General features: G+C 38.0%; 1 long non-coding RNA gene across 1 annotated transcript; it reads right to left on the bottom strand.

The window, feature by feature from the left end:
* Window positions 1-4815: 4815 nt before the first annotated feature.
* LOC115350813 lies at window positions 4816-9523 on the bottom strand. Its single transcript, XR_003926632.1, has 3 exons — window positions 9358-9523; window positions 8362-8432; window positions 4816-4982 (listed from the first exon to the last, which is right to left on the bottom strand). It is a non-coding gene; the product is annotated as an uncharacterized LOC115350813 (long non-coding RNA).
* Window positions 9524-10674: the final 1151 nt, after the last annotated feature.

Genomic DNA, 10674 nt, shown 5'->3' with positions numbered 1-10674 from the left:
TCCTGATAGTAGATCTGTGTTTCTCCAAAAAGGTGAGTTCTGTAATTATACAAAACCAAGCTCTAAGGGAAACCCCAGTGCTTGCCATATATTACTCTAGCATAAACCAGCAAGGAGGATTAAGATTGTTTAAGAAAATTTATTAGTGGGACTGAATAATATTTATCATATAATATATTTAACCCATACTCTGACAGATTTAAAATTCATTATTTATATATTTTAGATATTTGATGTATTTGGTTTAATAATTCACTCAGCTATTTAGTAAATAATTTCTTCTATTAAATTAATAAAAATGTCAGTGATTTCCATGACAGATTGTTGATTTTCAGTATTATCCTGTCTTCTAGTCATATCCAGTTTGTAAGTGTACCACAGTTATATTAACTGAGCGATGCATTTATACTTGTACTGTGAGCAATAAATGGCACACGTATGTTGAAAATGACCTCTAGATGTATTGTATAAAGTCAGATAGATAGATGCTTTCTGCTACTGCAGATTGTTGACATGGCATATTTCATTAGTTCCCTTTTCTCTGTATTTATGGAAGAATCACATGACAGAAATCTATGCACAACTGTTTTTACGTAATCATTCACACACCCACCTTCTGTTAAACAGAAGAGATGAAGAGTGAGGAGCAGTGCTGTCCTTTTAGGAGAATTACAGAGCACAGAATTCTAGTGGCTTGTAATTTCTTGGGAAAGGTGAGGATGCCCGAGGCATGAAATGTATCCTGGCTAGAGCCATTTCTCTCTTTTGACTATGAAGAGCCTAGCCTTACGATGATCATAATTTGGAGCTTCGGGCAGTGCTTGCCATTAGGCAGGATGGATATGATCCCAGGCTACCTCCAGAGAGATGGTGGTCCTATGACAAGAATCGCATTTCCCCCAGGTTATCAAGCAGTGGGCAAAGTTCCTTAACGGTCACCAATAGGGAACTGGGTTGTTTCTGTCAAACCAAATTGGGCACTGTAACAGTGAAGTTAAGACAAAAAATAACAGAGATCAGTTTACAGTTCTTTAAGCCATCTGCCTGGGAAATAAGGGGAGATGTAAGTAATGGGCAGTGTTTGTAGATTGTTTTCTTTAGTTAGTAATAATTTAAATAAAATGGCAGGTATTTCACATTGCTGTAAATGGGAGATGAAATAAGAAATGTAAAATGATGGTGTCTGTGCAAACTTCATTCACAAGTATAAATGTCATGTAAAAGCCAACTGCTGTTTTTTCACTTCTCATTTACTGGGTTAATTAAGATTGTGTATGGATGTCTTTGCTTTTACTCTTTGTTCTTTTGATAAATATGTGTAGTGAGCATGGGAATGAACATACTGTCATTAGCATCTGCCTCATACTACCATTAAAAGTGATGATGTGGACTTGCTTTTACAGGTTATTGCTACCTTTTTTTTTCCAAGGGTGTACAAAAAATATTGGTTTGTAACCTGAAGATGACATATTTACAGAGTGATAGTAACCACAAAGCTTTGTGCCAAAACATCAGCTGTGATTTATTTTTTTTCCTGAGAAACTTACACTGAACAATTATTTATACAGTCAGACTTTCCCTGTGTTTTCTTGAGTTACAGTGAAAAACATTCTATACAATATCATCTTCTCATTTAGGTGTCCCTGGAGTTCCTCCCCTTTTTTGCTCTCCTACTTTTGCTTTTATCAGACTTCTGATTCTCAACCATTTGAAGTAATTTTCTAGGTATTTATCATTATTCATGTTTGGGTATGCATTTGTGCAACTGGAACTGTCTGTAGCCACTGTCTTTTGAGTCTTAATGCCTGAAGTTATCTGGTTTGATACATTCCTTTTATTACCTTTTATCAAACAACACAGTAACTAAAAGTCAACTTATTTTATATCATCCATACAAAGCACTCATTTCTTTACTACTTTATTGTACAAATCTTTCTCAGCCTTCTTTAGAAGCAGGTCAATGTGTAAAAGTAGGGCATGCTCATGGTTCAGAAGGCAAAAGGTGTGTGTGGCTGTGAAAAAGCAGCTGTGCCAGACTGGAGTCTGATCGGTCATCACCCACAGGCAGCTGGGACTGAGTTATACAACTGCAAGAGTTTCTGATTTTTTGGATCATCCACAGCAAGTAAGAGAAATAGTTTTAGAAAAAGGAAAGACCTTAGGACACTCTCAGTATGCAGCTCAGGAAGCTGAAATACTGATGACACCCATTTAAATGCAAGTGGGATGTTTTGGGATGACTTAAAAACAAAGTTATTTTTAAAAAAATTAGTACTCCTGAAGATCAGAGACTTCAGTTTCTAATCAGAGATCTCATCTGTTAAGCAGGTGATTGTACAAACCATTTGAAAAGTATTAGCAGGATCAAAATATCACAGTTGTGTGTTGCAGTGCTTGGAATGTCAGTTCGCTCTAAACCTCACTCTCCCATTATGTCTCTTTTCTATCTCTGGTTAATATTAATCCAGGCTAATGGTGCAAACATTCTGGGTGTGATGCAACAAGGCATAAGAGCTTGTTCATAATTTGAAGTATTTGAGTCATCCTTTTAACTGATAAGCATATGATTAAGTGCTTTGCTGGAATGGGGCCAGAGTACATTTTACTGCTCGCTAGAATAAGTTTGCTTGCGTGCTTAACACATACCTTTAAATCTGACTCCATCCCTACACAGGATGGAGCTGGTACATCATGGACTAGATTGTTATCACATTAAACAGCCAGAAAGTGTTCAAACCATCCCCCAGTCCTGCACCAAAAAAAAAAAAAAAAAAAAAAAAAAAAGGAGGTAGGAATCATGATCTGTGAGCGAATAAAGAAACCAGGCCCATCTCCACAGTTTGCATGAAGGAAAAAATCTCCCACTGACTTAATTCAGTGCACTGACTAAAGCCTGCATGATTTGGCCAACATTTCCTATCATTCCAGTGTTATGACAGAAGTCACCACAACAATTCCAGCTGAGTAGTCATGCTCCTCACTTCATTTGGAGAACAAATAGAGGATGACTGCAGAACCTATACACGGATTGACAATAATTAACAATACCACATAATCCTGTTGCTCAGCTCCTGTTGGGCTCTCAGATTTAATGATCCTTCTATTTACACAATTACATGAGACAGAGGAGGTTTCCTGTCAGGTAAACAAAATAAAGGTTTGGCTCTTAGCTCTTGCACATGTTGTATAGGAAGTTCTGTTTTGACAAATCCTGTAAAAATAGTATTTTATTTCCAATAGAAACCCTTAATCTTTTATTCTACTTATTATATTTTTTCTGTTATTGCTATCTGGTGGCAGAGATTTAGTTACATTAGTTTCCTATTTGTATATCATTCTTGGGAGACTGATACCTAATTCTGGTTTCTAGCAATCACTCCCCATTGTATTTTTGATTATGTCTCTTTTCTTCCTGAATAGCCTAAATCTTGACAATAACTCAAGTTCACATTATAAGACACTTCAAGAGGAAAAGCGCTTGATTTTCAAGGACTTCTGTGTCTGTAGCTGTCCTCCTCTTGACTGTAGAAGACAGACAGAATTATCCTATTTTATTTGGTTTTTCTGCCACACCTTCTTTTTTGTAAATTTTATTTCTGAAATACATCTTCCTTTTCACATTTTTTGCTGTTTTTAAAAGGCCTTATTAATTTCCCTTCTATAGCACAAAATAACAAAGTGCTGCAGTCAAATACATACTCCTAGGAGATGGACTCTACTGGTTTCTGTTTTCACCTTTGTAGGCATCCTTTTCTGGGAATTAGAAAAAGGACCCAAACCACCCAGAACATGTGGAATTGATAAACATGATGTCAAGGCAATCAGCCTAGTCAGTTTGGATAAAGGAGTCAGATGATGGGGCTGGGATTTTCTTTCTTTTTCATTGTCACACACAGTCTGTTTGTTGGTCCCTCTCATTTCCTGCGTGATGAAATATTGCTTGAGCTGTATTTGGAGGATCAGATAAAGAGGTGTTTTAGCATATAGCCAAGCAGAGAAAAAATTATGGAACTGAACCTACAGTAGCACTTACTGCAATAATTCTTCATCATCAGTGCTCAAATCTACTGGCTTTTCTAAATCCCCACGGTCACATCCCACCCTGCTCTCACCTCCACAGCCTGCTTGGGCAGTGCTGGGTGCCTCTACCCCTGGACAACCCAGCTGAGGGTGCTCCTTCCCTTGCATAGCATCAGCTTATTGGAACTTGCTTGAAATCTCACCTTAAAAGCTTCCCTCTTTCTCATGATTAAAAGCAGAGTGCAAGTCAGCATCCAGAAAATGATCCACCACTGCATCAATTGGATTTTGCTGTTCCAAGGGTCCTCACTGGACCTTGGCTAGATGTGGGCATCCTAGGCTCAGATTCCAGCCTTTCCAGTCATCCCATCGATTATTGCTTGTTCACCAGTTTTTCTGCCTGAGCATTATCACTGAAGCATATTTTCCAGCCTTTTTCCCTCACACAGCTGAAATCAATGCCACCTAATAAATAGCTGGTGAAGAGTGATATGTGAGATATTTGAAACATCAAATGTAGATATTTGAGAAAGGCCTGTGATATAATTTCTGTGCGTTTTCTATCAATTTTCTTGCTGGGTATTTCTCCCTTAAATTTCTCGTCACTTTGCATTTGTTCTCCAAGGACACAAAACAAAAACAAATACTGTATTTCCATTTTCATTCAGCTGTTTGGCCATAATTATAACTCTTTGGTAATGTAATACCAATAGCTGTTTCAGGACCCAAAACAAAAGCACAAGACAATGCCATTATTTTTTTGCCCTTTTTTTTTTTTTTTTTTTTTTTTTTTTTCCTAAGCCATGTAGTGTTAGATTATGTCCTATGCTCTTTTCTCTCCATCTGGAAGATCCAAAGGCAGCGAAGACTTGTTGAAGGTCCTCTTGGCAGGAGGCAAACTTCTGTAGGAGGAAGCAGGGAGAGATCTGCTGGTAAGGCTGACTCCTTTATCTCTTCTTAGCCTGGGAGTGTATTGGAGAAAAGAAAGAAAGTGACATAATTAACTTTGATAATCTCTCCAGTTGGTAGATAGTCCTGGGGGAAAATGACTGAATGCTGTTTGTTAGAACAGCATCTTTCCAAGGCCAAACAGAGAGAAAGGGGCTGCGAGCAATGCTTTTAGCTGAGTCTTTGCTGTACCCAGTGCCAGTCAGGCATAGAAAAAAAAAATCATTTGAGAAACATATTCTTTTAGTCCTGGACTGCTTCAATTCATATTTTGTTTTTCAGTTAAAAATGTTAAACGCTTCTATTGATATCATTTCTGTATGTGCCTGTGTGATACTACTATTACAGCACATTAAATTACACATGTGCTGGTGTGACCTACTTAATTTTGTACATCTCAAGGTCCTTCTCTGAATACCTAATTAACAGCAGAGTTTTCCTGTCAAAATTAGATACCCAATGCTTGTAGACCATACAAGTAAAGAGCTGATGCCCTTTGTCACTGTTGGCTATAGGAGGACACACACTCCAGTAACATGAAGAATAACTGAAAAAAAATCAAGAAACAAAAGCAAAGCCCCAAAACTGCCAGAGGATGTTTGTAGAAGCAGCTGCTTGGGCAGGAAGGGGTCAGGGCAAGGCGGGCCGGGGAGCACAGCCCTCACCCCTGCTGCTGGCAAACAGTCAATGTTTCTTGGGCTCCTGCGTGCCATGGTTTTTATTTCAGCAACATATAACAAAAGGAGCTTAGATGCAAGTAGTAAATATGGCTCGGTGTCCAGGAACAGAAATTCTCTGTAGCATCTCAGCAGACCTGTGGTGATGCCCTTGTCAGGGCAGCATAGAGAAGGTCTAAGTGTTTCTGTGTCACTGGGCAGCAACAGTCTGTAGTACCCGCCTAGGGCATTAGGCAAGCATAGCCAAAGAATGTGCTTTCCTATGGAAGGCCTGCATGGTACAGGTAAAGGCAGGTAACGCAGATGCTATAGTATTATAAACTGTAAACCTTTTCTGGTCACAGATGAGAGGAACAAAAATCTCCATTAAAAACTATAGAACAACTGAAGTCACCAAAAGACAGTTAATAATGACCTATAAAATGCATGCAATCTTCCAGTCAACAATATAAAATGTACTTAAAATATTTAACAAAGAAAGACTACTAGAGGCAAGAGTCTCTTTTACAAGAGTGTCCTGGCAAGAGGGGCGGCATAACAGTCAATTATTACAAACAAAATCCAGGTTTCTTAATTAAAATACAAAATACTGGCTCTGCTGCATAGCCTGTAATAAGTTATGTCTTGAGAAGACTGTAATTACGCTGGCGCCTGCTAGTGCCGCCATAGTTAAGTCTGTCACCATTTCCATTATAAACCCCATTTTTAAGCAATTTATAATGTAGCCATAAAAAATAATTTTAGATTGAAACTTGGCAAAGAAATTCTTAGACCAAAAAGTTTTGTTTCTTTTTTTTTTTTAATACAAATAATCTGTTTGGTCATCTTTATGTTTTTTAGGAGAGCACTAAACAAGCCAGAATTTTTATGGTTTTGAAGCTTTCTGGCCATCCTGTAGTATAAACATATTTTCTTTTTTCATCTGCATCAAGAGAATCCTTCATTGCTTGGAAGCAGAGCATTTTAGTTCTTCAAAGGTCCATAAATACAGGAAAACAAACTTCATGATTCTTTACAGAAATAGTGAAGACTGATTAACTTTGAATTACAATGAAGAAATGAGAACAAATAGAAATTAGTTAACCTTGGGCCTCAGAATAAATCATTGCAAAATGTTTCTGCCATGAGACTAACCTCAGCTTTCCAGCCCCCTTCTCATGCCAGAGGAAGATGTGGCCAGAGCTAGAGGCAATAGCGTCTCAAAGGTGGATAACAAAGCTGAGGCTGAAGCTTTCCTGGCAGCCCATTGTGTCTGCTTCTTCTATCAGTGCTCACTGCAGCATACGGAAAATATCTGCCCAAAAGTCATAGAAAATTCTCATTGATTTGTCCCAGTGCACATTTTATCACCAGAGGGTGATAAAGAGGAGAAAATGAGCACAGAAAATATTGGGCATCTGCTCTGAGAAATTGCCGTGAGAAGGTACACCTGTGTGCTTGGGCTATGCGGAAGTAAGCTATAACTCTTGACCACTATTGATATAACAACTGAGTAAACTAAAAATGTTCCCCATGTATCATCCTAATCTAAGCTATGAATGAAAAAAATCCAGTTTATTTGTATGATTTAGTACTGAGTTTCTAGAGAACCAGGTACATTTTTTGATGAGTAGCACTGAACAACAAATAGTAAACCCTATGAAAATATCATTGTGAATCCACTTCCCAAAGGAAAAGACTGTTCTGCAGTCACAGTCTGCATCTGTAGCTGTCTTATAATTTACATGGCTTAATTAGAATTCCTCCAGGAAGTACCATTTGTTCCAAATTAAAGGTCTAAGTGCTAAGGAAGGAGCACTGAAGGTAGAGCTAAAGAAGCAGAAATGAAGGACTGCTCGTCTCTACCATGTTTAGATTACAGTGCAGTTTCGGATGCAAAGGTTGTGATATAAATCATGCTCCTCTGGCCTAAGCCTGGTTCACAAGGGACATGGATTACACTATTTAACATCATGCAGATTGTGTTTTCAAACCTCTGGTTACATAAAGGGAAGTTTAGCAGCTAAAGTGATCTTTCAACTTCAATGTACAGATTTTAGTGCAAAGTAGGTATATACCTTCTCCAATATTTCAGTTTTTCTCAACCACTGTAACAAAACTCTGAGCGAAACAAATGAGTTTTCTAGGCCAGCAGCATAAACTGGCTTTTCACTTTATTCCTTTGCTTTGCCAGCTTAACAAATTCTGGCTTGAACAGACTGTTGTAGTAAATTTTGGCAATAATTACCCATTGTTGATTAAATAAATTTCATCAGCTGTGGCCAGTTGTAATCATTTTGCAAGATAAAGGCATTACATGCTAGAAGGGAGTATGGTCTAATGAAAGAAATTCAGGAAACCAGTATTTTATTTTAAAGACTTTCCTTGACTTGTATTATGGCCATTGCCACCACACTGCTACTGCATGTTGGCTAATTGAATAGACCCAACCCTGGAGAGTTTAAATGGTTGCTGTGATGTGTTCACACACTTGCCTGTCTCAACGCAGCTTGATTGCTACCGTCTTTAGGGTTCTTATGATGATAATTTAGTACAAATACACAGGACACAAATAATGTCCTTTCTGACAGAGCTAGCATGGAAGCAGTGCCAGCAGAACAGCACTTGCTAATATTACTGGACGTTTCACATAAATCCCTGGTATCTTACTGCTGATTCTTAGCTGACTCTGATGTTGTCTGTTTTCCTGAAATTGTCGTTGTGGCGAAAACCTTACAGCATTTTGTAGCTGGGTTGTTGCCAGTTCCTCAGCTGGGTCTGGCCTGCCTCCCTGGTGGATCCCCACACCTGAAAAAGTCCACGTAGAGAGATCAGTCAGCACACACTGAAGATTTTAGGGTGTGCATAGTCTAGCAATGGTCCTATGCACATCTTTTTCTTTTGCAATCTTCCAACAGCAAGAGATGACTGGTCTCTCAAGGACTGCGTGATTCATGGTAGTGCTCACTTAATTGAAAGTACTGGAGCAGCAGCTCCTCTTTTACTGCCTGAGAGGCCAGCTGATCTTTTACAAAAGGGGAAACGTTAGTAAACAAAGGAAGTCATTTTAAAAGAAGAAAATAACATCTGTCTACAGATACGTGGGGAGGGAAGGAAGAAATGTAAAAATGGAGATGGTGGGGGAAAAAGGTTTAAAGTTTTAAAAGCTGAAAAGAAAGTCCATGTAGGATCAGAGGCAGCACATCCAAGTGGTAGACTACATGTAGAGAGACGTAATGGGAGGAAGTATAGGAAAGAGAGGGAGAGTGTGTATAAAACAAAGCACAGAAAAAGGTATAAAACCCCCAAAACTAGTTTACAGAGACTGAGAGACTGCTGCATCATCCCATTGCCAGTAGAGGTGCTAAAGCCACGGCTATAGAACTTAGTAGCAAAATGCTCAAGGGAAGAAATAATTCCTATATTTAGATAGGTAGAGTATTTCACGACATGAACAATAGTGCAGTGCAGCTACCTAGAAGGCATCCATTTAGGAATGAATTTCTATACGTATCTGTAGTTGAAAACAAAAAGACCGCCAGCAAGAGGCAGAAGAGGTTTCCTGAAAAAGTGCTGGGGCCAGTCGGCAACACCACAAAATGCTTATGGCCGTGCTGCAGCCACAGAACAAGGAGACCAGCAGGTACCAGTCTGCAGCTGGGGCACAATAAAACCATTCTACAAGCTGAGCCAAGAATAATCTTCTTAAAAAGTGCTATGCTTTGCTACTTACAAATGTTGCTCTCGTCCAAGTGTTTTGTATTTGCCTCAGTGCAGTTCCTTTTTTCTTTCTTTCTTTTTTTTTTTTTTTTAAATAACTAATTAGAGCTTTATTGTAAACCAAAGGGGATTTCTGGGAGCTCTTTGGGTTTGTAAATTATGCAGATGTGCAAATGACAGAACTCTGATGTTGGATCATATTATTAATTGTATATTTTGCAGTTCACATATTCTGAAGAATATGTGTGAAACAAGTTTTTCTTTTTTTTCCAGTCCTTGAACACAACAAGTTTAAAAAAGAGTCTTCAGGCAGATTACAAAATGATTTTTCTTCATTTTCTTGATGTTAAAGAAGAGTATATTTTTAATGCTACAAACTATTCTGCGCTGATAGCTTTACAACATTGTGTATGTACTATGAATAGAACAAACTTCACAGATGATTATACTTAAAGCTGGAGGTCTTTCTGTAAATTTTAAACAAAGTGTTCTATTAAATGCCATCTATAAAATGCTTGATGACTTACCTCCTAGGCTGATTTGTGATTTTGCCTGAGCTTTTGAAATCCTGGATGAAAAACTCTTTTGCTACAGGAAACCGGTTAGTAACTGAATAAATAGCACTATAATCTAAGTATTGAACACTTCTACATAGCAAGTATTATTTTGCAATGCGTTGCTCTGCCTGCAGCATAAAATGGAAGTACTGTATCTATATAATGCTTAACAATCCCCAGGAATATGTGTAAACTGTATAGATGTCAGGTAAAACCCCAGTGTTTATCCTAAAATTTCCCCATGGTTGAGGGGCACAGCTATCTTTGTGGTTCAGGACAGCTATCTTTCCATCCTGATGTGAAGTTAAATAAAGTAATAACACTGAACAAATTTTCTGTTAAAAAAATGGTAGTGTTTCTGCATCTGAAATTATTCCTGTCTATCAATTAGGAAACGCTGTGAGATTATTTGGGATAAAAGGGGTTTATATCAGTATGCAACATTTACAAATATCATACTCAATTTATGTCTCAGCTGCCTATTTCTGCAGCTAATTCTACCAGTTTTCACACTGTGTCCATTACAAGAGAAATTCCCTTTGCATTAGGAGACATATCTTTCATTGATACAGAAAAATACGTTTGTGTTTCTTTCTTACGTTTGCAGGGTGAGAATACAATTGTCATACAACATCCAACTTGATAAAATAAAATACAAAACCCCTGAGTGAAAGATGTCATACGTGTTTTGTTGATTGTACATTTGGAACATATGAACATAAACATACTTATGTCCAAAGGAGTGAATGTACACCTCATGCAGTCCATACCAT

This window comes from Aquila chrysaetos, chromosome 15, assembly GCF_900496995.4.
Source record: "Aquila chrysaetos chrysaetos chromosome 15, bAquChr1.4, whole genome shotgun sequence".
Classification (NCBI taxonomy): Eukaryota; Metazoa; Chordata; class Aves; order Accipitriformes; family Accipitridae; genus Aquila; species Aquila chrysaetos.
The sequence above is the reverse complement of the archived record's forward strand: the minus strand, read 5'-3'. Positions and strand labels throughout refer to the sequence as shown.